Below are 23,395 nucleotides of genomic sequence, written 5' to 3'. Positions count from 1 at the left end.
TTTATCTAGCAGCGAAGCTCTTACCTACACCTGGTGAGCTTTAACACGCACGGTTTACGCCGACTAGCTGATTCATGTCTGAAATAAACGGAGAAAGACGGGCTCTCCGCGAGAGAACTAAATCTCATAGTGACTTCTTTCCTCTTAAGGACCGGTTTATTGGGCTGGGTATGTGTAGTTCCTAGTTGAATACAATTAGCGCTGCAAAGGCCACAGTTCGATTCCCAGCAACTCCCTCTCTCTCTCTCTCTCTCTCTCTCTCTCTCTCTCTCTCTCTCTCTCTCTCTCTCCTTCGATTCAGCCTTGAGCCGTCTTTTTAAACATCTCTTAAAAAGTTTTACACATAAAAGATAACCCTATATATCTGGTAGCCTAACACTATAGTGCAAGCACAGAGAGGGTGCAATATATATAAACTATATACTTTTAAGTAATTAAAAGCAAGTGTGAAGGCCAGGCATGGTGACTCACCTTTTCAATCCAAACCCTGGAGGGGCAGAGGCAGGCGGATCTCTGAGTTCGAGGTTAGCCCAGTTTACAAGGCAGATTCCGGGACAGCCTGGGCTCCACAGAGAACCCCCCAAAAAACAAACAAACAAAACCAAAACAAAACCAAAAAAAAAAAAAAAGCAAAACCGCTCAAAAACAAATAAAACAAAACAAAAGAAAAAAATCAAGGTGGAACTTATCGAGAGTCTGTCAGCTCCGAATCGGTGATGGAATGAGAAATAATTACTTTACTTGGTAATAATCCACTTCCTTCCTTTCTGTGCTGGGAGGCTGAACACGGGCGGGAGGGGGGTTCCCTCACAGAGTCCCTGCCAGTTAGCTCCACCCTAGCCCCAGTTTATAATTTTTAAATTATACCTTTTTTTTGTGTCCTTGGAGTCTGTGTTTTACTCATCGTCTGTCTTACACATCCCAAGTGTTAATCCAACTACCTAGCACCCAGGAGATGGCTTGGTAAGTTAACTTTTGGACAAAACAGCTCCTGAACCCTTACAACATGAAATTGCTCTGCTCGGCACTCTTGGCGGAGGACAGAGACCTGCCCTCTTCTGGTTTTGTATTTTTTATTATCATAAATAATTATACAAATAATGTGTTTCATTATGGCATTTCCATACACAGGTGTAATGTACTTTGGATATATTTGTACTCTCTGGTCTTTTTTTTATTTTTTTGTTTTGTTTTGTTTTGTTTGGAGACAGGGTTTCTCCGTGTAGCCTTGGCTGTCCTGAACTCACTTTGTAGACTAGGCTGGCCTTGAACTCACAGGGAATACTCTCTGGCCTTAATGAAATAGGATATGATGTGAAATATGAACAGTTTATGTTACTCAAAACTCCGTGAGACAATCTGGACTAAAAACAGGAGCCGCCATGCTCTGCAAAAATCAGTGTGACCCAGGTTAACCTTGAACTGGCTATGTACCCTATGACCTTCTATCTCGCCTTTCCAGTTCTTGAATTGCAGGTGAATGCCACCACATCCAGTTTATCTGGAGCTAAGGATTGAACCCAGGTCTTTGTGCATGGCAGCCAAGCACTCCGTCACCTCGAACACAACGTACTTTGAAGAAGGTTCTAAGTCACACAGGAAAAACAAACCAAAACAAAAAACACTTAACAAAGTTGAGCTGGAGATGTAGGTCAGCTGGAAGAATTCGGGCTTAGCATGTGCCACCACCGCCTGGCTACAGAACCAGTTTTTACACAGCTCTGGGAGTCAGATCTAGGGCTTTGGGTATGCTAACTAAGCATTCTATCCACTGAGCTACAACCTAGCCTAAAACTCCAAGAGAGTCTACCCTCAACACAGCTACGGGTGATTCCAATGAGAGACCAGAGACCAGGTTAGGAAAGGCAAGAGCTCCTTATGCCTTGCCCTGGGAAAGAGTTTAAACTTAAATCTAGACACAGTACATGCCAGGGATGAGGCAAGAGGATCTCTTAAGCCCAGGAGTTCCAGATCAGCCTGGGGTTGGAGCTAGGGAAGGGGGAAAAGAGGTCTTATTGTTTATAAACAAAGTACAAGAGTGGATAGTGGTTTTATCCTTTAGAAGTTAGATGATTTTTTTTTTAAAGAAAGGATTAAATCTGTTGGGTAAGCTGAGCCATGAATATGGTATATAAATAAGATCCCTTACTACTATAATCCACACTCTTAAAGTCAAATGTTAAGTTCCTTAACATCAAATGCAAGTAAGAGTATCTTTTTCAAAACTTCGTCCTCGTAATCCCTCTGCAGGTGGTATTATCACCATACAGGAACCTTGACCTTCTTGGAAGAATTGGGGAAGTGGTTCTGCCCTTTTCTCTAGACTTTCACTCATTTCTCTCCTCTGGCCCCAGCCCCTTGGGAAGAGAGATTACGTTAGCAGCTACAGCTGGCCTGCCCTGTTGCCCATGGCTCCCCAGATAAGAGTAACAGGGCTAAGGCAGATAGAAGGAGCCCAGATGTGACCTCCAAGCCTCCATGGTGAGAAATAAAGCAGGCAGTTTGAAGGGTTAGACTATAAATGATCCAGGTGGGTTTGATTTCAAGCTTCTCAAATAAAGAAGAAATTGGCTCTAAAAATGCCTCTCCACGCTTTCTTTGTAATGTGAAACTGATAACACGCAAGTGTTTGCTGTGGGGGTGAGATAAGACAGCATGGGAATTAATGTACCGTGTAGGGCTTCACTCTCAGTCAGTCAGTTGGTAAGTCAGTGTGTGTTTGTTTAGACACTGCTGAGAATGCTGGAAATGAAACTTTAATTGGAAAAAAAAAAAAAATCTCATGCCAAACCGGCATAGCGGTTTGTGATCTTGGCACTTGGGAGGTAGGCACAGGAAGATCAGGGCCAAGTCAAAATTGAACCAGGCTGGGCTGGACCACAAGAGAGCTTGTCTCAAAACATAGTGAAACAAGAGACGACTTCCTGTTTTCTGTGAGCCCTTGGGCTGGGGTTGGCAGCCGTGGTGAAGATCATTGACCTTTTGGGAGGAGGCCTCATGGATGTGCCTAGGACCTGCCTTACAACCTGGCTCCGGGTCAGGCAGAGGAGCCCCTCACAGTGAACTCTGAAGCTTAGCCTGGGTGACAGTGACCCCACCTCTTTCACTGAATAGACTTTTCTGAGTTCCTTTACATTTTAGCTGGCTGTAGTATCAGGGTTCATAAATACTCTCCCCCCAGCTAGTCTCACTGAAAATTCAATCATGTAAGATCCGATTGCTATTGGCCACGTTCCAGTATTTGCAATTTTTTCTTTTCTTTTCTTTTCTTTTTTTTTTTTAAGACATGGTTTCTCTATATAGCTTTGTCTGTCCTGGAAGTCGCTGTGTAACCCAGACTAGCCTTGGACTCGTAGAGATCCGCCACTGTTGCCAACCAAGCGCTGGGATTAAAGCTGTATGCCACAACACCCAGCTCCTGCTATATTCAAAGAAGCTTTCCAGTTAGCTGACTGAGGAAAAGGAGAAAGGAGAAAGATGTGTTACTCTAACAGATTGGTGGGACAGGGCTGTCCACTGTCTCCTGACCTCAGGAGGGTCACCTGGGCCACCTCACCGAGTCTGGCTCCTTTCTGTTCTGCAGGGGATATAAGCTGTAAAGTCTGAAGGGTGTGGCAGCCTTACAACACGATACCCTGGCTGTGGGGGATTTTGCTGCCACTCGGAGGTGAGACTCATGCCTGCTGCCATCATATTTTGCCACTTTCTGTGGGATCCTTTTACGTGAAGAACTTGCCATGCTGTCCATATTTATGAACGCTCTGGGTGGGATCGAAGGTTCCCTTAGATTTTAACCTGAAGATACTTTTAAATAAAGTTTTGCAATTTCAAGGGAGGGGCTTCTTCTTGAAGTTTATATTCTGTTTGAAGAAAATAAAATAAAAATAATAGCCTCTGTGAATGATAAATATAGTGAAGAATATAAAGCTGAGTGAAAAAGCCATATTTAATCCCAGCACTGAGGGGAGGGGGACAGGGGCAGGTAGATCTCTGTGAGTTCAAGGCCAGCCTGGTCTACTGGTCAGAGTGAGTCTAGGACAGCCAAGGCTACGCAGAGAAACTCTGTCTCAAAAACGAAACAAAACAAAACAAAAAGAATCTGAGTGATATGTGGGGAAGGACAGGGAACACGTGTTGCCTTTAGACTTTATGTTCAGGAAAGGGCTTCCTGAGAAGATGGTATTTTGGCTGAGACTGATAAGAAGTTAGTTACATAAAGAACTAAGGGGGAAGGGATACAGCTCAGTGATAGCGTCTGCAGTGTCACAGCAGCCTGAGAGGTCCCCTTCCTTCCCACTTAGGGACCTCCACTTGAGGCAGCGGTTCTCAACCTTTCTAATGCTGCCGCCCTCCTGCTCCTCGTGTTGTGTTGACCTCAGCCGTAAAATTATGTCGTGGCTACTCTCATAAGTATAGTTTGGATACTGCTATGAATCGTAATGTAAATATCTGGTATCCAGGATCTCTGCTATGTGACCCCAAGGCTGAGAAGCACTGACTGAAGGAAACCTGAGTTATTGACTATGCTGCAGAAAAGAACGTAGGAGAAAGTTAAGGTGAGGCAAAGTTTATTAAGACCAGGGAGAGTGCATGCTTGAGCATAGGCGTGATGAGGGCGTGAGGTGAGGATTGTGGTCCGTTATAGCGACCACGAGTACATGCCTAACATAGGGTTGTGGGCTTCTCCGAAGAATAGCACAGAGGAGCCTTTACAATGGTCATGTACTTATAATTCCGTGGCTCTCTAAATTAAAACTCTCAAGGGAAGCAGTTTACACCAAGGTTTAAAGGGAAATCTGAGCAAAGGCTGCAGAGACGGCTTAGAGTTGAGAGCACTCACGCAATTCCTGGAGATTCAGGTTTGATTCCCAGCAACCATATAAGCCGGCAGCTTACAGCCATCCATTACTCTAGGCCTAGGGAACTCAATTCCCCTTTTTTTGGCCTCAATGTGCAACATCCAAACACATGTACGTACACAGGAATTTTAATGCAGACTTTGGCTGCTCTGGCAAGAGATCGTATCCAAAGACATTCAAGGTCTGTGTGATCTGGCTGGAATACAAACACACCTTTAATCCAGGAGACAGAGGCATGCAGATCTGAGTTCAATGCCTGGTGTAGATATAGAAAAGTTTAGGCCAGGTGTGGTGGTTCATGCATTTAATCCCAAACAATGCAGGCAAATTTAGTTTGTAGAAGGAAGCACCCATGTCTGAAAGTGATGTCTAATTGAGTGGCAGAAAAAGCAGTGAATCAGAGATATTTGTCAGAATATGCTGTGCCCAACTCTCATGAGAGAGGAAAGGGAAGCTAGTTAAGGGGCAATGCAGAGAGGGAATGGAGGCAGTTTTACCATAAGGAGAGTTTTATAGAGAGATGTTGAATCAGAGAACAAGCTAGCCACAGGTGAAGGCAGAATGAGCCAGAGAATGAGAAGGATCCAGAAGACTAGAAAAGACTGCTGGAGTTAGTCTGAGGCCAAGCAGAGCAATGCAGAGGGAAACTAAGAAAGAATATAACATGTAAGCTTGAACAGAAAAATTCCACCAACCACAAATGCTATAACCAGCAAATATATCTTTTAAAAATAAAGACCATTTTTTTTTTCAAACACAGAAAAAATGAGAGGAATTAGCTGAGCACATCGGCTTACATCTGTAGGCCTCCTGGGCCTCAGGACTCTAAGGTGAAAGACAGAGGCGACTTGGAGGCCAGCCTGGGCTAGAAGAAGCCTAGCTCTTTGGGGACGAGTATTCCTAGAAGGCTCCATGGAATGAAAGGAGACACTGAAGAAAGAGAGACACCTCCAGAAGGTCTGGAGCACAGGTGTGGAATACAGGAGCCTCAGAATCTCATCCGATGTACTGGAGGGGCACACCGGTAACCCCATATCCACTGAGATCTACAGAGTCTGGAACCCCCATCTGTGCCCCATTTACACTTTGGGAGACCTTGGCCTGGGGTTCTGTTTAGTCTGCTTAGGGGTGATGGTTAATCTTCATTACCAATTTCTCTAGACCTCCGTGTATATTTATAAAAGTATTTCCAAAGAGGCTTAACTAAGGATGGAAGCCTTGCCCTGAGGATAGGGTGATGGAATCTCATGTGCTGGGTGGGGTCTCTATCAGACTAGAAGGAAAAATAAAATTAAGAAAAGAAGGTGGGGAGATGGAGAGATGGCTCACCAGGTAAGAATCTGCTGCTCTTGCAAAGGACCAGAGTTTTCAGCTGCCGACACTCTGCTGGGTCTTGCACAACTACCACCTTCCAGCTCTGGGGATCCTGTGCGTTTTTTCCCGGCTTCTGGGGAAAATGTACTTATATGTGCAAGTTCCAGCAGACACGGGCAAACACATAATGACAAAGTTAAATCTTTTCTAAAGGGGGGAGGTGAGCTGAGCGTTCATTTCTCTGCTTTCTAACTGTGTGGACGCTCTAGAAGCGGCGGCCTCGGGTTCCTGCCCCATGGCTTCCCTGCTGTGGCAGATCGAATCTCTTCTTGGTTTCTTTCTTAAATTGATTCTTGCCAAGCACTTGACGCAACATCAAGAAAAGTAAGTGATGCAGGTCCGTGTTCAGGCTTTGGGAAATGCTGTACTCAAGACTTTTTTTTTTTAAGGAAGTTTCAGACACTCGCAGAGGCTGTGACCAATGGCTTTAGAAAATTTCTCATACTTGTCAGCCTAGCTAAATCAAGGGCTCAAACAGTGTGTTTGTGTGTCTACATAAGTTTGAATGTAGACCATGGTGCACTATCTGTGTTTTGTACGTATGTAATAAAATGGAGCCTGTATATCTACGTCAAACCTACCTTTGATTTTCCAAAGCTATTTTTAAAGCCCAGCTAGTTAAAGAATTCCTGTTTCAGCACTCATGGCTTGATTAGAATCAGCTGAACAGCTGAAATGAACATGAAAAGAGTTGAACGGCTGAAATGAAAACTGCATGTTTAGAAGAAAACACTCCACTGTTATGAAAGTCTCAGATTTCAAAGGCTTGATATGGTTCAAGTGCACAGAACAGCAGGCTCCTTGGTGTGCAGTAGGGAAGTGCAGGGAGAGCTGTTTCGGACATTCTGGAGGTGGGGAAGGAGGGGCCCCACCTTAGAGTCCTAGAAATCATTCACCTGCAGAAGCCCCTTGGTCGTTCTCTGAAGAGAAGTTGATTGTTCTGAAACTTTAAAGAAAGAACGTTTCTGCCCTCTGGCCCTCATTGACCCACGATTATCAATTGACCTTATTTTAAAAGTAGCCATGCATACATGTAGGCAGAGGTCAGGGCCACAGTGTATGGCCAAGAGCGGAGAGAGCGGGCAGCCTACCTGAAGGCTCATTAACTTTTGGCCAGGAACACACTTTTTTGTTGTTGTTGTTGTTCATCAGTTTCAAAAACAGTTAGAGGCAACATTGTAAAATTAAAGAATATTGAGTAATAATTAAGATGTATTTTTCGTGTGTGTGTGTGTGTGTGTGTGTGTATGTGTGTGTGTACATGCATGCATGCAGGAGCCAGTATTGGCTTTGCATGCAAATGCCAATGTACCCAGCCTTCTTATTTTATAACTTGGGTTCTAGATTAAATTCATGTTCTAAAGTACTTTGCTAACTGATCCATATTCCTAGTCTTCTTTTTATTTCTTATTCTGAGATGAGTAGCACATAATCTAGGTTGGCTTTGAACCTACAATGTAGTCAGCGATGACCTTGACCTCCACATCCTAAGTTCTGTGAGTACAGGTATGTGCCACCACACCCAGCTTTTGCGATGTCAGGGACTGACCGGAAGTGGGCTCAAAGCCAGGGCTTTATGCATAGTAAACAGATACCCATCAGCCGTTTCCTCAGTGCTGCTCCTCTGACCCTGTTTTTCATTTTTAGTAGATTTATTTACAGTGCACATGTAGAGGTCATAGGACAGCCAGAAGGTGCTGGCTCTCTCTCTCCACCATGTGGGTCCTGAGCACTGAACCCAGGTCCTCAGGCTTGGCAGCAAGTGACTCTATCCACTGAGCTATCTTGCTACCCCTTATTTTTCTTCTTTCTGTTTTTTTTTCTCTCTCTCTCCCTTTTCTTCCCCTTGCCCTCTCTTTCTCCCTCTCTGCTGGAGCAGTCTCCCTTTTTTATTTTTATTTTTTAAATTGACCATAACTTAAGAGCTATAGAGCAAAAGATTGTGCCTGTCTTAGGTTGTCTCTCTTAAGAGATATAATCTTCCATTATTCATTCCCTGTCTTAGGTTGAATAATTTTTAGAGAGAGTTTGCCTGCCCTTGATTACCAATCTCTGCTAGGATAGACACTGGGGTTTAATCTTATGCAGATTAGCTTTAACATTCCAGAACGCCTTGATGAAGGTTTTAATTATCCCTTGTAGGAGACAGTCCTAACATGAGTAATAAGCCAAGTCCTATAAAAGAGACATAAAAAGATGACCATGAGGACCATAATACCTGCAATAATTAATCCAACTGTTCTTTTAGGTCTGTTTCTAGCACTCATACTCCTTTATCAGAATACCAAGCCTGAGAAACATTCACAGGAACTATAACAAAAGAAGGTTATCTAACAACTAGAACTTGCTGTCCATTTGAAAGCTTAGAAATACAGTTTGTTAGTTTACATTAATGGCAAGAAACATTAAAGTTTGGTTCTTGTATAAAAATATAAGGAGACAAAATATAACAACAAAATATAAAACAACAAAAATAAGGAGAACATACATAGGCAGTTATAGGGCCTCCCAAGAGTTTCTGAAGCAAGCTTGTTTTGGTCTGCTGAAAATCAGAATCAGACCAAAGTCCCATAGTCAGTCCTCTTTCCCATTCTTCCCAATTTTCTTGAGAATTTTCCTGACTACCAGACTAATCAAGTCCGGTCACATTATAGCTAAAAGGTTTATCTGCACAATATCTTCTCCCATGAGCAGAATGAAATAAAGGTGAGTCACGATCATAAGTCCAATACAACTCTCTGTTCATGATTGTTTGCAGTGGGAACATTCTCCTTCTGGGGATCATTTCCTGCAAATTGCACCAGCCTTTCTGGGATCCACCTGGCTCCTTCTGCATCTTTCAGAAAGACACAGACATGCCCTCTTCCCCACATTAATACAAGGTCAGGGCTCTGCCACATTCCAATAATCAGATCTTTTCATTTCACTTGGGCATAATTATCTTTGGTATTAGGATGCCACAATCGATTAGCCACAGAATGGCCTTGTAGATCCACATTCAAAAAATTTAAAATAAAGAATGCATGATTAATATAATTCTGTGGTGTTTGGGGATATAACTCGCCCTTTTTTATTTTTTGCAATTGGTTTTTAAGAGATCATGTGCACGCTCCACGATTCCTTGGCCTTAAGGATTATATGGAATGCCCGTTTTATGGCTTATATTCATTTGTGTACAAAAAACGCTGAAAAGCTTGACTTGTGTATTCCGAGCCATTATCAGTCTTTATAATGGAAGGAATACCAATTGTAGCAAAACATTTTAAGCAATGACTTTTAACATGTTTGGTGGCTTCTCCTGTTAAGGGAGTTGCCATGATAAATCCTGAAAAAGTATCAACTGTTACATGAACATATTTTAGTTTTCCAAATTCTGGGACATGAAGTATGTCCATTTGCCACAAATGATTAGGAGTTAAGCCTCTAGGATTGACACCGTATTGAGGTACATTAAAATGTTCAGGACAAGAAGAACATAGTCTTACAATTTGTCTAGTGGCTTCTCTGGTAATATTAAACTGCTTTCTTAAGCTCTGACTCTTTTGATGATGTAAGGCATGAGACTGTTGAGCCAATTCTTGAGTTAATCTGACCAAGTGTGTGGCTTGATCTGCTAAATCATTCCCTAAAGTTAGAGGTCCAGGAAGCCCTGAATGAGCTCTAACATGCCCTACATAACAAGGCTGCACATGGCTCTGGATACTTTGTTGTATCTCTCTAAATAGATCTTGTATTTGTTTATTATCTGTATCAACATATGTTACAGTCTCTAGGACTTGAAAAGCCTTAGCAATATAATGGCTATCAGTGTATAAATTAAATGAAGTAAAAGCCTTATTTTTAAAGACTACAGCTACAGCTCATAATTTGACAACTTGAGCTGAGGCTGGCAATGTTTGCAAAACAAAAGTTTGTCCCGGCAGTACATATACAGCTTTTCCATTTGAAGATCCATCTGTGAATACTGTTGGAACTTGGTGTAATGGTTTTTGTTTAATTATTTTAGGAAATACAAAAGCATTCCCATTGACAAACTGAAGTAATTTATCTTTTGGATAATGATTGTCAATACGTCCTAAATAATGAGTAAAAGCTATGGCCCAACAATCTGCATTTTGAAATATCCAATCTACTTGCTGTTTGGTAAAAGGAACTCCAATTAAGGAGGGCTCTCTACCACATACTTCTGAGATTCTATGCAAGCCATTTGAACTAAACTAGCCAGCACTTCATAATATGACGTTAGAGCTCACATAGGAGAAACAGGCAAGTGCAAGCATGATAACCATCCTTCTTGCCACAATACAGCAGTGGAAGTATGAACGGTAGCCAAAATATATGCACCCCATTCTTTTGAATAATCTATATATTGAATATGTTGTTTTTCAATAGCTAATTCTATCTTTTCCAGCTTCTTTGGTAAATTCCCTTTTTGACAAAGGATCAGCCTCTCCTTTTAAAATGTCAAAAAGTGGTTTCAGCTCTCCTGTAGTTAATTTCAAATGGAGTCTAAGCCAACTAATATCACCTAAAAACTTTCAAAAATCATTTAAAGTTTTTAGGTTCTTTTCTTAATTGAATTTTCTGAGGCATAATAATATGAGGGTATAATTTATGTCCCAAATATAAATAAGGTGGCTCTCTCTGCACTTTTTCTGGTACAACTACTAAAACTTGATCCTTTAAAGCTTGTTCTGTGTGAAAACACACTTAATAAAATCCCTTCATTCTTATGAGCCAATAAAATATCATTCATATAATGAATACTATACACAGAAGAATATGCTTGTCTAGTTTTAAAAACAGCTTGAACCACAAATTTTTGACATAAGGTTAGACTTTTTACCATACCTTGAGGTAATACAGGCCAATGATACCTCTTCATAGGTTCTTTAAAATTTACTGATGGCACCCTAAAAACAAATTTTTTACCATTTTGAGGAGCAAGAGGAATAGTATAAAAACAATCTTCTAAATCTAATGTAATCTTAAAAATATCTTTGGGTATAGCAGAAGGGGTAGGTAGTCCAGGTTGTAAGGCTCCCATAATAAATGATCCCCTCCTGATAAACAAACATGCTCTTGCTAATTTCTACCACTACCCTGGGCAGAAGGCCTCAGTAGATAAGGATTCTAACAGAGCTTGAGGAAAAGGTGCTGTAGGACCATATTGAGAGCATATAGTTTTTAATTCTTTTAATTGTTTAAAAGAAATAGGAACATGGACTCTCATCCTATTACCCTGTCCATCAGGTTGTTCTATAATTGGAAAGCCACAAAACTCAGTTATCTCTTCTCCTTTCTGCATAGCTTGTTGTAAAGAAGCTTGTAACGTGGATACAGTTGCTCACGCAGAGGACAAAGGAAAAGGGCCACTCCTGTTTTGAGCTATAGCAACTGTAGCCATCTTAGGAGGAGGGTCCAAGCCTACAATCAATGAGGGAATTGGAATGGGGAATTGAGCCTCATTTTCCCTAATTGTCTAATTGTTAATCCTCCAATTTTTCTGTTTATTTCCTCCAAGCCCCATTCCAACTTCTTAATTTCTTTTTGCCAAGGCTCAAGTTTTTTAACACTCATAGTCTGAATCGGAGGATATCTCTTGGAATCCTCCAGCCCTGCAACCTCATCAGGATTTAAGTAATCCTCAGAGTCTTCTCCTAACAAAGAATTATCATCATCAGAAGAGACATAGAACTTTTCAGGAGGAGCCAATGGTTTAATACTATTTTATCTCCAAGCCACCTGTTTGTCTTTCCTCCTTCTCTCTGACCCTGAAAATTTTACTTTCTTTGTCTTGTGCCACAGAAACAGACTGTCTCTAATTATAGACCATATAAAAAACATGACACTACTGCCTTGTCCCATTTTTTTACTCTCAATTTTACTCACCGCACCCCTTTATGATCCGAGCTAGACAACACTGAGCTGTCCTTCACTACTCCCTGCCCCCCCAATCCCAGGTCCCTGGTTCTGGTGTCAAACTGCCAGAGCCGGCTGGCAGAGTCGAACAGTACCTGAGTGGGGAGTGAGCATTTGAAATAATTTTAAAAAATCACACTACACGTGGGATGGCTTGAGAAGGTGGTCAGTATGACTGAAGCAGTGTGGGTTTATTCCAGGGTTCATTTTTTATAGGCAAAGCAAAAACAAATCACACTAATACAAAAAGAAAAGGTACATGGAAACGCCTAACTTCTTTTCAAAAACTGCTTCCCTATAGGGAATATAGTCCTTTTCTAAAACTAACTTCCTAAAGCAGTAATGGTTCAAGGTCACGCAGACGAGCTTTTAAGGAATTTGGAACAAGCTTTTAAGGAATTTGGTGATACTTCCTCTTGTCTCCGTGAAGGTAAAGGCCAAGGTGAAAGCAGTCTTTCCGCTGAGATCTAAATATCAAAAAGCAAGCTGGAAGACCACCGGCTCCCAACACCTCTCTCTCTCTGTTGCCCTCCCTCCCTCCCTCCCTTCTTTTATTTCTATTTTTTTAAGATTTATTTATTAGGTACACAGTATTCTGCCTACATGTACGCCTACACGCCAGAAGAGGGCACCAAATCTCACAGTAGATGGTTGTGAGCCACCATGTGGTTGCTGGGAATTGAACTCAGGAAATCTGGAAGAGCAGCCAGTGCTCTTAACCTCTGAGCCATTGTTCTGCCCAGTTCATGAACACCAAAAGACCAGGAATAACTAGACTCCGATGTAAATACATGAGGTTCTTTTTATTGTAAATTACAAGGTGCAGCTTGGGCCCACACCTCCCACCGCCTAAGCGGTGAGACCGAACATCCCATGCTCAGGTTAGTTGGGTCATTTAAAGATTCTGGTCCCTCCCAGCATGCCCAAGGCAGGGGCAATTCCTGCCTGGCAAGCATCTATTGGTCAAAATGCTACATTTTGAATTGATTGGCTATAGGAAGGTCCCCAAACCATTAATGACCTGGTGACCCTCCCTAGGGGGATGGGCTAGTTTCCTAGCAACTGTATCTCTAGTTGGTTGGGAAAGACTGCAGTAAGGTGGTTCTTCCCCTCAGGGCATTCCTGGACTTCTCCACCCACCTAGTTCAGGCCTTAAATAATAGCTGCTAATTTTTAGTCTTTTGGTCTCTCACCATCCCTCCAGCCCTTTCTTTCTTTCTCTCTCTCTTTCTTTCTTTCTTTCTTTCTTTCTTTCTTTCTTTCTTTCTTTCTTTCTTTCTCTCTTTCTCTCTCTCTCTCCCTCCCTCCCTCCCTCTCTCTCTCTTCCTTCCTCCCTCCCCCCTCTCTCTTTCTCTTCCTTTCTTTCTTTCTTTCTTTCTTTCTTTCTTTCTTTCTTTCTTTCTTTCTTTCTTTCTTTCTTTCTTTCTGAGACAGGACTGGTCATATGGCCCTGGCTGGACTAGAATTCACTATTTAGACCACTCAGGCTCAGATCTGCCTGAGTGCTGGGATTAAAAGCACATGCCACCACCGCCAGCTTTCTTTCAACTTTCATTTTTTTGAGTTGGTTTCACTCTGTAGCCTAGGGTGACCTTGAACTTTTAGAGTTCCTTCTGTCTCTATCTCCCAAATTCTGGGATTACAAACATGCAGCCTTATGCCTGGCTAAAAGTCCTATTTCAAATCTATGACTAGTCACCGGGCCTCTCAGTGGAAGCTCTCTCCAATAGAAGGCAAACTGCTTGTGGATGCTATGGGGGCTGCACACTGTGGAACTGGGGCCAATGCTAAAGTGATATGGACAAGTTAAGTCACCTCATGTTCCTTTTGGGGAGAGGGCCTGTGTCCATTCTTTAATGAGACGTCGACTTGGGTTCAGGGGAAATTCTTCCAGGTTTCCCGTATGACCTGTGGGAACCTGTGTGGGGTTTCAGGTGGAACAGATTTTCCTGCTCAGTTCCAGCACACTGCACTGACCTTTGCAGTCAGAGAAACCTGGAATTCTGTTTGTCAGCTTCCTACCTATCCCACCTCCCCACCCCTCCCCCGTAGGAGTTCACACCGGACTTCCATACTCCCATCAGCGTTTACTCTTTAAACAGGATTTCTGGTTGCCTATCATGAGCCAACTGTGCAACGTGCCGGATCTGAAACAAAACCTTGTCCTCCCAGGAGAGGAATCTAAGCTGTCCCAGCGAGTTTGTCATCCAGTTGAAAATTACAAATATGTCCACCAGGTGGCGCTCTAAAAGTCAGTGTAACTTCTCTCTCGCTCTCTTTTAAATTATTGTTTATTACAATTTATTAAATTTGAATCCTGGCTGTGGCCCCCGCCCTCGTCTCCTACCAATCTCACCCTTCCTCTCTCCTTCCTTCCCTCCCTCCCTCCCTCCCTCCCTCTTCTCCCTCTCCCTCTATGCCCCTACCTAGTTCACTGAAAGAGGAGATCCTCCTCCCCTTCTATCTGACCCTAACCTATCAGGACGGGTTGCATTGGCTTCCTCTGTGGCCTGGCAAGGCTGTGCCACCTAGGGGGAGGTGATCAAAGACCCTGCCACTGAGTTCATGCCAGAGATTGCCCCCTGATCCCCTTACTAGGGTCCCCACTTGGAGACTGAGTGTATGGGCTGCATCTGAGCTGGGGTTTTAGGTGCTCTCCATGCATTGTCCTTGGTTGGGGTATCATTCTCTTCAGGGCCCCCAGGGCTCTTATTATTATATATATATATTTGCCTCTGTTGGTCTCCTTTTGGAGCTCCTGTTCCCTCCAGATCTTTCTATCTCCCCCTTCTTTCCTAAGATCCCCTGTACTCTGCCCAAAATTTGGCTATGAGTCTTCGGTACCTCTATCCAGAGTCTTTCAGAGGCCCTCTGGGGTAGGCTCCTGTCTTGTTCCCTATCTTCTCCTGCTTCAGATGTCTATCACTTTTGTCCTTCTGAATGATGATTGAGCATCTTCCCTAGGGTCTTCCTTGTTGTTTTGCTTCTTCCTCCCCCATTGCTGGTGGGAACGTAACCTTGTACAACCGCTTTGGAAATCAATCTGGTGCTTTCTCAGAAAATTTGGAATAGCGCTTCCTCAAGATCCAGCTATACCACTCCTAGGCATATATCCAAAACATGCTCAAGTATACAATAAGGACTTTTGCTCAACCATGTTTATAGCAGCTCTATTAGTGTTAGTCAGAAGCTGGAAACAACCTAGAGGTCCCTCAGTGGAGGAATGGATACAGAAATTGTGGTACATTTACACAATGGAACACTACTCAGCAATAAAAAACGAGGAAATCATGAAATTGGCAGGCAAATGGTGAGAACTAGGAAAGATCATCCTGAGTGAGTTATCCCAGAAGCAGAAAGACACACAGGGTATATACTCACTTATAAGTGGATATTAGACATATATAATATAGGGTAATCATACTTTAAAAAATATTATTTATTTTATTTTATGTGTAAGAAGAGTGCATCAAAACCCCTGTAACTGGAATTGCATAGGGTTGTAGGCCACCACGTGGGTACTGGAATTGAATCTGGGTCCTTTGAAAGAAGACGACTACTGATCCACAATTAAAAAGAAAAAAAAAAAAGCAGTTTTAGTCATATGGAAGAACAAACAGCACAATGACTTCTGCTTCAGATGTACCTTTCTAATCTATTAGTTCTTTTAACTGTTCACTTTCCAGAACCCCGTGGATAACTCACGGAGATACCCAGGATAGAAACACAAATCCCACCCCCTCTGTGCTGCGCACTCATTTGCTGATCATGCGTGGCACGGTTTATAGCATGGAATGCACAAATCGAGGGTGCCCTCAGGAGGAAATTCCTGTGTGGATGGCTGGCTGGTTCCAGTTCACTACCACTCTGGTATCCTTCAAAGACACACATCTCTCCTCTTCCAGCTGTGCTCAGTCACTGTGTAATTTGATTAAATACATCTATTTTCCCTAATGGAGAGGCTACGATACTGGCGATGCTAGGAAAATGGGATGCTGGCTGGGGAAACCTGAAGACAAGCAGTGGAGGATGTCAGGACTCGGCCACATGGACTGCAGTTGACAGAGCTGCAGGGGCCTCAGAAGCCCCCTTGGAGGGTGTAGGATGGCACCGTGTGACCCAGATGCTGGACGCAGAACTGCAGAATCTGGTGTTACCCCTGCTGGGTTTCAGTCTTTGTTTGATCCAGTCTTTTCTTGCTATTTTCCTGGTCCTCCCTTTTGGGGTGTGATTTTTTAATATTATTATTATATTATTGTGTGAGAAATACATGTGAGTATGCATGCACATGTGGCCAAAGGGTCAGCTTTCAGGATCCTTTCCTCCTCCTCCTCCTCCTCCTCCTCCTCCTCCTCCTCCTCCTCCTCTTCTTCTTCTTCTTCTTCTTCTTCTTCTTCTTCTTCCAAGACAGGGTTTCTCTGTGTATCCTTGGCTGTCCTAGTCTCACTTTGTAGTCCAGGCTGGCCTCAAATTCACAGAGATCTTTCTGCCTCTGCCTCCCTGAGTGCTGGGATTACAGGCATGCCCCAGCATGCCCAGTTAGGATCCATTCTTTCCTTCCATCTTTCACCATGGGATCCAGGGGTTCAACTGAGGCCATCAGATTTGTGGGCAAAAGCTCTTATCCATCCAACCCCAGATGAGTGATCTCCTTTTCTTCTTTCTTCTTCTTCCTTCTGTTTTTCTTTTCTTTGTTATCTTGTTTTTCTTTTCCTTCATCTTCTTCCCTCTCTTCCCCTTCTCCCCCCGTCCCCCGTCCCCACCTCCCCTTCTGGATTTTATGTGCCCTAGGCATGAAAAGGACTGTCATCTGCCCTGGCCCTCTAACCAACAGAACACTGTCACCACAGGTCTCTTCGCCCATTGCCAGGGGGCGGATGTGATTTTTTTTTTCAATTTGAGAGTTTTTCCGTGTTGTTTATGGATTTTCTTTTGTATGTGTGAGTTTGTGGTATGTTCATATGTGTATGTGTGCATATTCACATCTGTATGGACGCACTTGTGTGCAGGGACACTTGCACATGTAGCCAGAGGCTGAGACCAGATGTGTCCCTTGATCACTCTCCACCTTAGAAACACTGAGGCCCAAGCTCTGGATCCAAGTGAGACTCCTGCCTCCGGGACACATCTGGTCTCAACCTCTGGCTACGTGTGCAAGTGTCCCTGCACACAAGTGTGTCTATATGTAAGTGTTGGTATTATCTGTATGAAAACATTGCTTTTATTTCTTTTTTTCTCCCCCCCCCATCCCCTTCCAATCCGACCCTTCCTCCCTCATCTCTCCCCAAGTCCACTGATAGGGGAGGTCCTCCCCTTCCCTCTGACCCTAACCTATCAAGTCTCATCAGGACTGACTGCATTGTCTTCCTCTGTGGCCTGGTAAGTCTGCTCCCCCATCAGGGGGAGGTGATCAAAGAGCCAGCCACTGAGTTTATGTCAGAGACAGTCCCTGTTCCCATTACTAGGGAACTAACTCATTTGGAGACTGAGCTGCCATGGGCTACCCCTGTGCAGGGGTCCTAGGGGTTCTAGGTTATCTTCATGCATGGTCCTTGGTTGGAGTATCAGTCTCAGAAAAAAACACCCTGGGCCCAGAATTTTTGTTTCTGTTGCTCTCCCTGTGGAGCTCCTGTCCCCTTCAGGTCTTCCTATCTCCCCCTTCTTTCATAAGATTCCCTGCACTCTGCCCAAAGTTTGGCCATGAGCCTCAGCATCTCCTTCAGTACCTTGCTGGGTACAGTCTTTCAACAGCCCTCTGTGGTAGGCTCCTGTCCTGTTGCCTGTTTTCTCCCTCTTCTGATATCTATCACCCTTGCCTTTCTGCATGAAGATTGAGCATCTTACCCAGGGTCCTCCTTCTTGCTTAGCTTCTTTAGGTGTACAGATTTTTGTATGTTTATCCTATATGTCTAATATCCTCTTATGAGTGAGTATATACCATGTCTGTCTTTCTGCTTCTGGGATACCTTACTCAGGATGATCTTTTCTAGTTCACACCATATGCCTGCCAATTTCATGATTTCCTTTTTGTTAATTGCTGAGTAGTATTCCATTGTGTAAATGTACCACAATTTCTGTATCAATTCCTCAACTGAGGGGCCAGGGTTGTTTCCAGTTAACAAATAAAGCTGCTACAAACATGGTTAAGCAAATGTCTTCGTTGTATACTTGACATGTTTTGGATATATGCCTAGGAGTGGTATAGCTAGATCTTGAGGAAGCGCTATTCCTAATTGTCTGAGAAAGTACCAGATTGATTTCCAAAGTGGTTGTACAAGTTTACATTCCCACCAGCAATGGAGGAGGGTTCCCCTTTCTCCCCAACCTCTCCAGCATGTGTTGTCACTTGAATTTGGCCATTCTGATGGGTGTAAGGTGAAATCTCAGGGTCTTTTTGATTTGCATTTCTCTGATGACTAGGGATGTTGAGCATTTCTTTAAGTGTTTCTCTGCCATTCGACATTCCTCTATTGAGAATTCTCTGTTTAGCTCTGTACCCCATTTTAAAAATTGGGTTACTTGATTTTTTTGCTGTCTAACTTCTTGAGTTCTTTATATATTCTGGATATTAGCCCTCTGTAAGACATAGGGTTGGTGAAGATCCTTTCCCAGTCTGCAGGCTGTCATTTTCTTCTGATGACAGTGTCCTTTGTTTTACAGACAGGTTTCAGTTTCATGAGGTCCCATTTATTGATTGCTGATCATAGAGCCTGTGCTGTTGGTCTTCTGTTCAGGAAGTTGTCTCTTGTGCCAATGAGTTCAAGGCTCTTCCCCACTTTTTCTTCTAAGAGGTTTAGTATGTCTGGTTTTATGTTGAGGTCTTTGATCCACTTGGACTTTAGTTTTGTGCAGGGTGATAAATATGGATCTGTTTGCAATTTTCTACATGCAGACATCCAGTTAGGCCATCACCATTTGTTGAAGATATTAGTTTTTTCCATTGTATGGTTTTGTCTTCTTTGTCAAAAATCAAGTATCCATAGGTTTGCGGATTTATTTCTGGGTCTTCATTAGATTCCATTGATCCACTATTCTGTTTCTATGCTAGTTTCATGCAGTTTTTATTACTATTGCTTTGTAGCATAGCTTGAGGTCAGGGATGGAGATACCTCCAGATGATCTGTTGTTGTACAGGACTGTTTTAGGCATTCTGGATTTTTTGTTTCTCCATATGAAATTGAGAATCATTCTTTGAAGGTCTGTAAAGAATTGTGTTGGTATTTTGATGGGAATTGCATTGAATCTGTAGATTGCTTTTGGTAAGATGGCCATTTTTCACTATGTTAATCCTGCCAATCCATGGGTATGGGAGAGCTTTCCATCTTTTGATATCTTCTTCAGAGACTTGAAGTTTTTTTCAAGCAGGAATTTCACATGCTTGGTTAGAGTCACGCCAAGGAACTTTATATTATTAGTGGCTATTGTGAAGGCTGTTTTTTTTTTTTTTTTCCCTCCCTAACTTCTCTCCCAGCGCTTTTGTCTTTGGTATACAGGAGGGATTCTGATATTTTTTTGAGTTGATTTTGTATCCAGCCACTTTGCTGAAGGTGTTTATCAGTTGAAGGAGTTCTCTGGTTGAATTTTTGGGGTTGCTCATGTATACTCTCATATCATCTGCAAATAGTGACACTTTGACTTCTTCTTTTCTGATTTGTATCCCCTTGATCTTCTTTAGTTGTCTTATTGCTCTAGCTAGGACTTCAAGTACTATGTTGAAGAGATATGGAGAGAGTGGGTAGCCTTGTCTTGTCCCTGAGTTCAGTGGGATTGATTTAGGTTTCTCTCCATTTAGTTTGATGTTGGTTGTAGGCTTGCTGTATATTGCCTTTACTATGTTTAGGTAAGTGTTTTGTATGAAAACATTTTCTTAAATTCTAAACAACTTAAGCTTAATTGTGGAACTGTAACTATTTGGTCTTCAGCTCCACCAGACACTTGAGAAGGAGTAAAATTAGTTACTGGAGTGAATAAGAAGTGCATGTAAGCAGCTTCCAAAAAATAAAAAAATTGACAGAGACAGTTTGCTGCCTGAACGATTACCCATAGCTCTCTATAACATTGGAGTATCATCTTCAGCCTTTGGGCTCAAAATATTTGACAGACATATATTTGAATCAAGAACTATTTAGGACTTGCTTACCCTGTCTTGGCAGAATTTGGCAGTCAACTTTTCCTGCATTTAAGCTTGCCCATTTTTGGCAGAGTTCTGTTTGTCGTGAAACGAGGGCATTTTCTTTTTGCCTGGGGTGGCTCATTTGCCACACTTGAAGTCATCTCCATATTGAGGTTCTTCGATGCTCATCATCTTCTTTGAGGTAGGCAGGGTGCTGCCAGGAGATGACCTGTCTCATTGTCAAAGAATCTTTAAAATAACAAAGACATTTTAAAATGCCATATTCTGTACGTCTATGAAGTTTTTGAAGACTTACCTATCTTTATGTAATCAACCTGTCTACAAAATCATATCTACCTGTTAAACCTAGGATGTATACTCCTGTGATAAATTAGAGTAGCGTCTGATATAACTATGAGTTATGTCTGCTTTGATCTGAGAGCAAAAGTTAACATTTTGGGGGGTGCTGGAGAGGAAGTTCAGCAGGTTAAGGTCTGCTGCCCAGAGGCAGATTGAGTTTGAGCCCCAGGCCCTTTGTGGTGAAAGGAAAGAACTGACCCTCATAAGTGGTTATTTGGCCTCCACACAGCTACGTAGGGCGCTTGCAAGCCAGCACACAGCAGAAATGCACCCAATTTTACAAAGGTCCATGTAGTGGAAAGTCCATGGCAGTACTTTGCCTAAGGAAGTCCAAACTGAACATAACACACATGACCACCTGAAATAGGACACACGAGTGAATTCTGCGTGTTTCTAATGGGATCCCGTTCAGGACTGAAAACACAAACCACAGCCTGATGTCATGACTTGGGTGATGCTCATACACATAATGTTGAGTCAGAGAAGGAAAACAAAGAATTACATGGGTTGCCATTTGCCTCAAGCTCAGAACAGATAATGCCAACCTATGGTGAATTTCTATGAAGACGGTGATGAGCTTCGAGTGATTAGCCCTCTGGGATAATGCTGAAGTTCTATTTCTTGATTTGGATTTGGGTTATCCAGATGTTTTCTTGGAAAACTCACTGAGCCATGACTCCTGGTCAGGCCGTTTTTTTCTTCAAGAACTTGTACTTGATAGCAAGTTTGCTTTTGTAATAGCTCAGCATGATTAGAGTTTGTATGCCTTGAGCTTTGCTGGGCAGTTTTGCATAATGATAGCCAGAGGTTATGTTTATAATAATAATCTTCATCTCCAGCCTTCACACCCTTAACTGCACACTCGTAACTGCTAGGCTTTTGCTATTTTCCTGTAGTTCTTACTTCTCTAAGTAATTCTGAGAATTTTCAAAGATGTATAACTTCAGTGGCAACACCAGCTCTTTGGCTGGTTTTTCTCTGAGATTCCTGGAAGTTGGGCCCTAGTGTCATAGCTAAGCCAGAGATGCTGTTGCCTTTCCTTTGCTCGCTGTCATGCTTAGCATCTCTCCATCTTCTGTGAGCCCCGGCCATGGCATCCTCATACCCAGCTCTCTCAATGAGAATGCTGGTAGATATGTCATATGAGACTCAAGATACAATTTAAAGCTTCGCCACACTGTTGCCCTTCTAAGTCTCGTGAGTGCCCTGAGAATGGGGAATGGTAAACAGAGGAAGAAATACACACTAGGAATTGTGAAATTGTGAAAATTACATTGAGAAAATGTAATTTCTAGTGTTCAAGTGACTGAGACAGAAGGATTGCTGCACGTTCAGGACCAACGTGGCCTTCATATCCAGTACTAGCCTAGAAGGGCTACAAAGCAAGCTCCTGTCTCAAAACAACCAAACAACCTTAGGCTCACACTTTTCAGTTACCTAACACGGCAGACCTGGTCCTTCTTGGCTAGGATATCTAGCAGCATGCCTAACACAGCCCACCAATTCCCACCCACCGGCTTTCCAGATCAGCATAGAAGTCAGGCTCCTAGAGAAACCAACTATATGATAAAGGCCACCCCAGATGATCATCATGACTGCTGCAGCCAGAGGGCCTCAGTACTTATGAGGACAGGTCTCCAGGCCAGGTTAAAAGCTCAGTGCTTTTAGAGTAAAACCAAACAAGGATAGACAGTTCTTATCCTAAATGCCCAAAGAATGAAATACATAAGAGTTCGAGCTGATGAAACACAATTACCTGGGAGATTTGTCATTTAAGCCAAGCTAAAGAATAAGGACATAAATGCGGATCAGCCCATTTGTCTCAAATATTATATGTACGTTGGTGACTGGGATGGTGTGAGGATTTGGTCCTTAGACGGGCTTCAGGGAAGAACAGTCTGAAGTGAAAGCGTTTCCACCAAGAATAAGGGGAAACGAAGAGCTATGTTTGGTGGTGCATGCCTACGGTCCCAGGAGTTAGAAAGCTGGTGCTGGAGGGCCACACATTCAAGGCCAGCCTAAACTACACAGTGAGACCCTGCCTCAACAAAGAGAGTACCAAAAAAAGAAGAGAGAGTGAGGGAGGGTGAAGAGATCAAGAGAGAACCTACAAAAATACTGCTGTGTTAAACGTTCTCAAACAAGCTTGAGTGCTAAAACCTGGGTTTACTTTTTGAGACAGAGTCTTGCTATGTAGTCCAGGATGGCCTCCAGTTCGAGATATTTCTTCCATAGCTGCCCAGCGATCTGGGATTGCAGGTGTGAATAACCAATCCAGCTGAAACTCGATTTTTGAGTATAGTAATATAATGGACAGAACTGATAATTCCCGGTTATCTTCGCGAGGGGGCGCCCTGCCACTAACAATTCCTTTCCCCAGTTCCATGCCATATCCACCAGGGGGAGCTCAGGCGCCTCCTTCCTGCCTCCTCCGCCTTTTTTTTCCTTTTCTTTTTAACCTGAGCCTTAAAGGAAAGAGACTGAATGGTGGGTACAGATTCCTTCCTGTCTTCCTGTCCTGTCTTCTCAACCCAGATCTGGATGTGCTTGTCATTTGTGATTGTAAACCAAGGAATGTTTCTTTTCTTTACATTGTTAGTAAATGGTGACCCTGACTGCCCAAACTCTTGGTTCTGAAGTCCATCTTAAGGGGATATTGCTATGGCCAGCACAACAGAAAAACGAGTGATAAAGCGTATGTTCATCAGTATCAGTTACAGCACTGTGGTGACAGGGCAAAGGAGCCAGTCAAAGTTGAAATGCAGCG

Source organism: Psammomys obesus, unplaced genomic scaffold (genome assembly GCF_907164565.1).
Source record: "Psammomys obesus unplaced genomic scaffold, mPsaObe1.curated_primary_1811, whole genome shotgun sequence".
Lineage (NCBI taxonomy): Eukaryota > Metazoa > Chordata > Mammalia > Rodentia > Muridae > Psammomys > Psammomys obesus.
The sequence above is the reverse complement of the archived record's forward strand: the minus strand, read 5'-3'. Positions refer to the sequence as shown.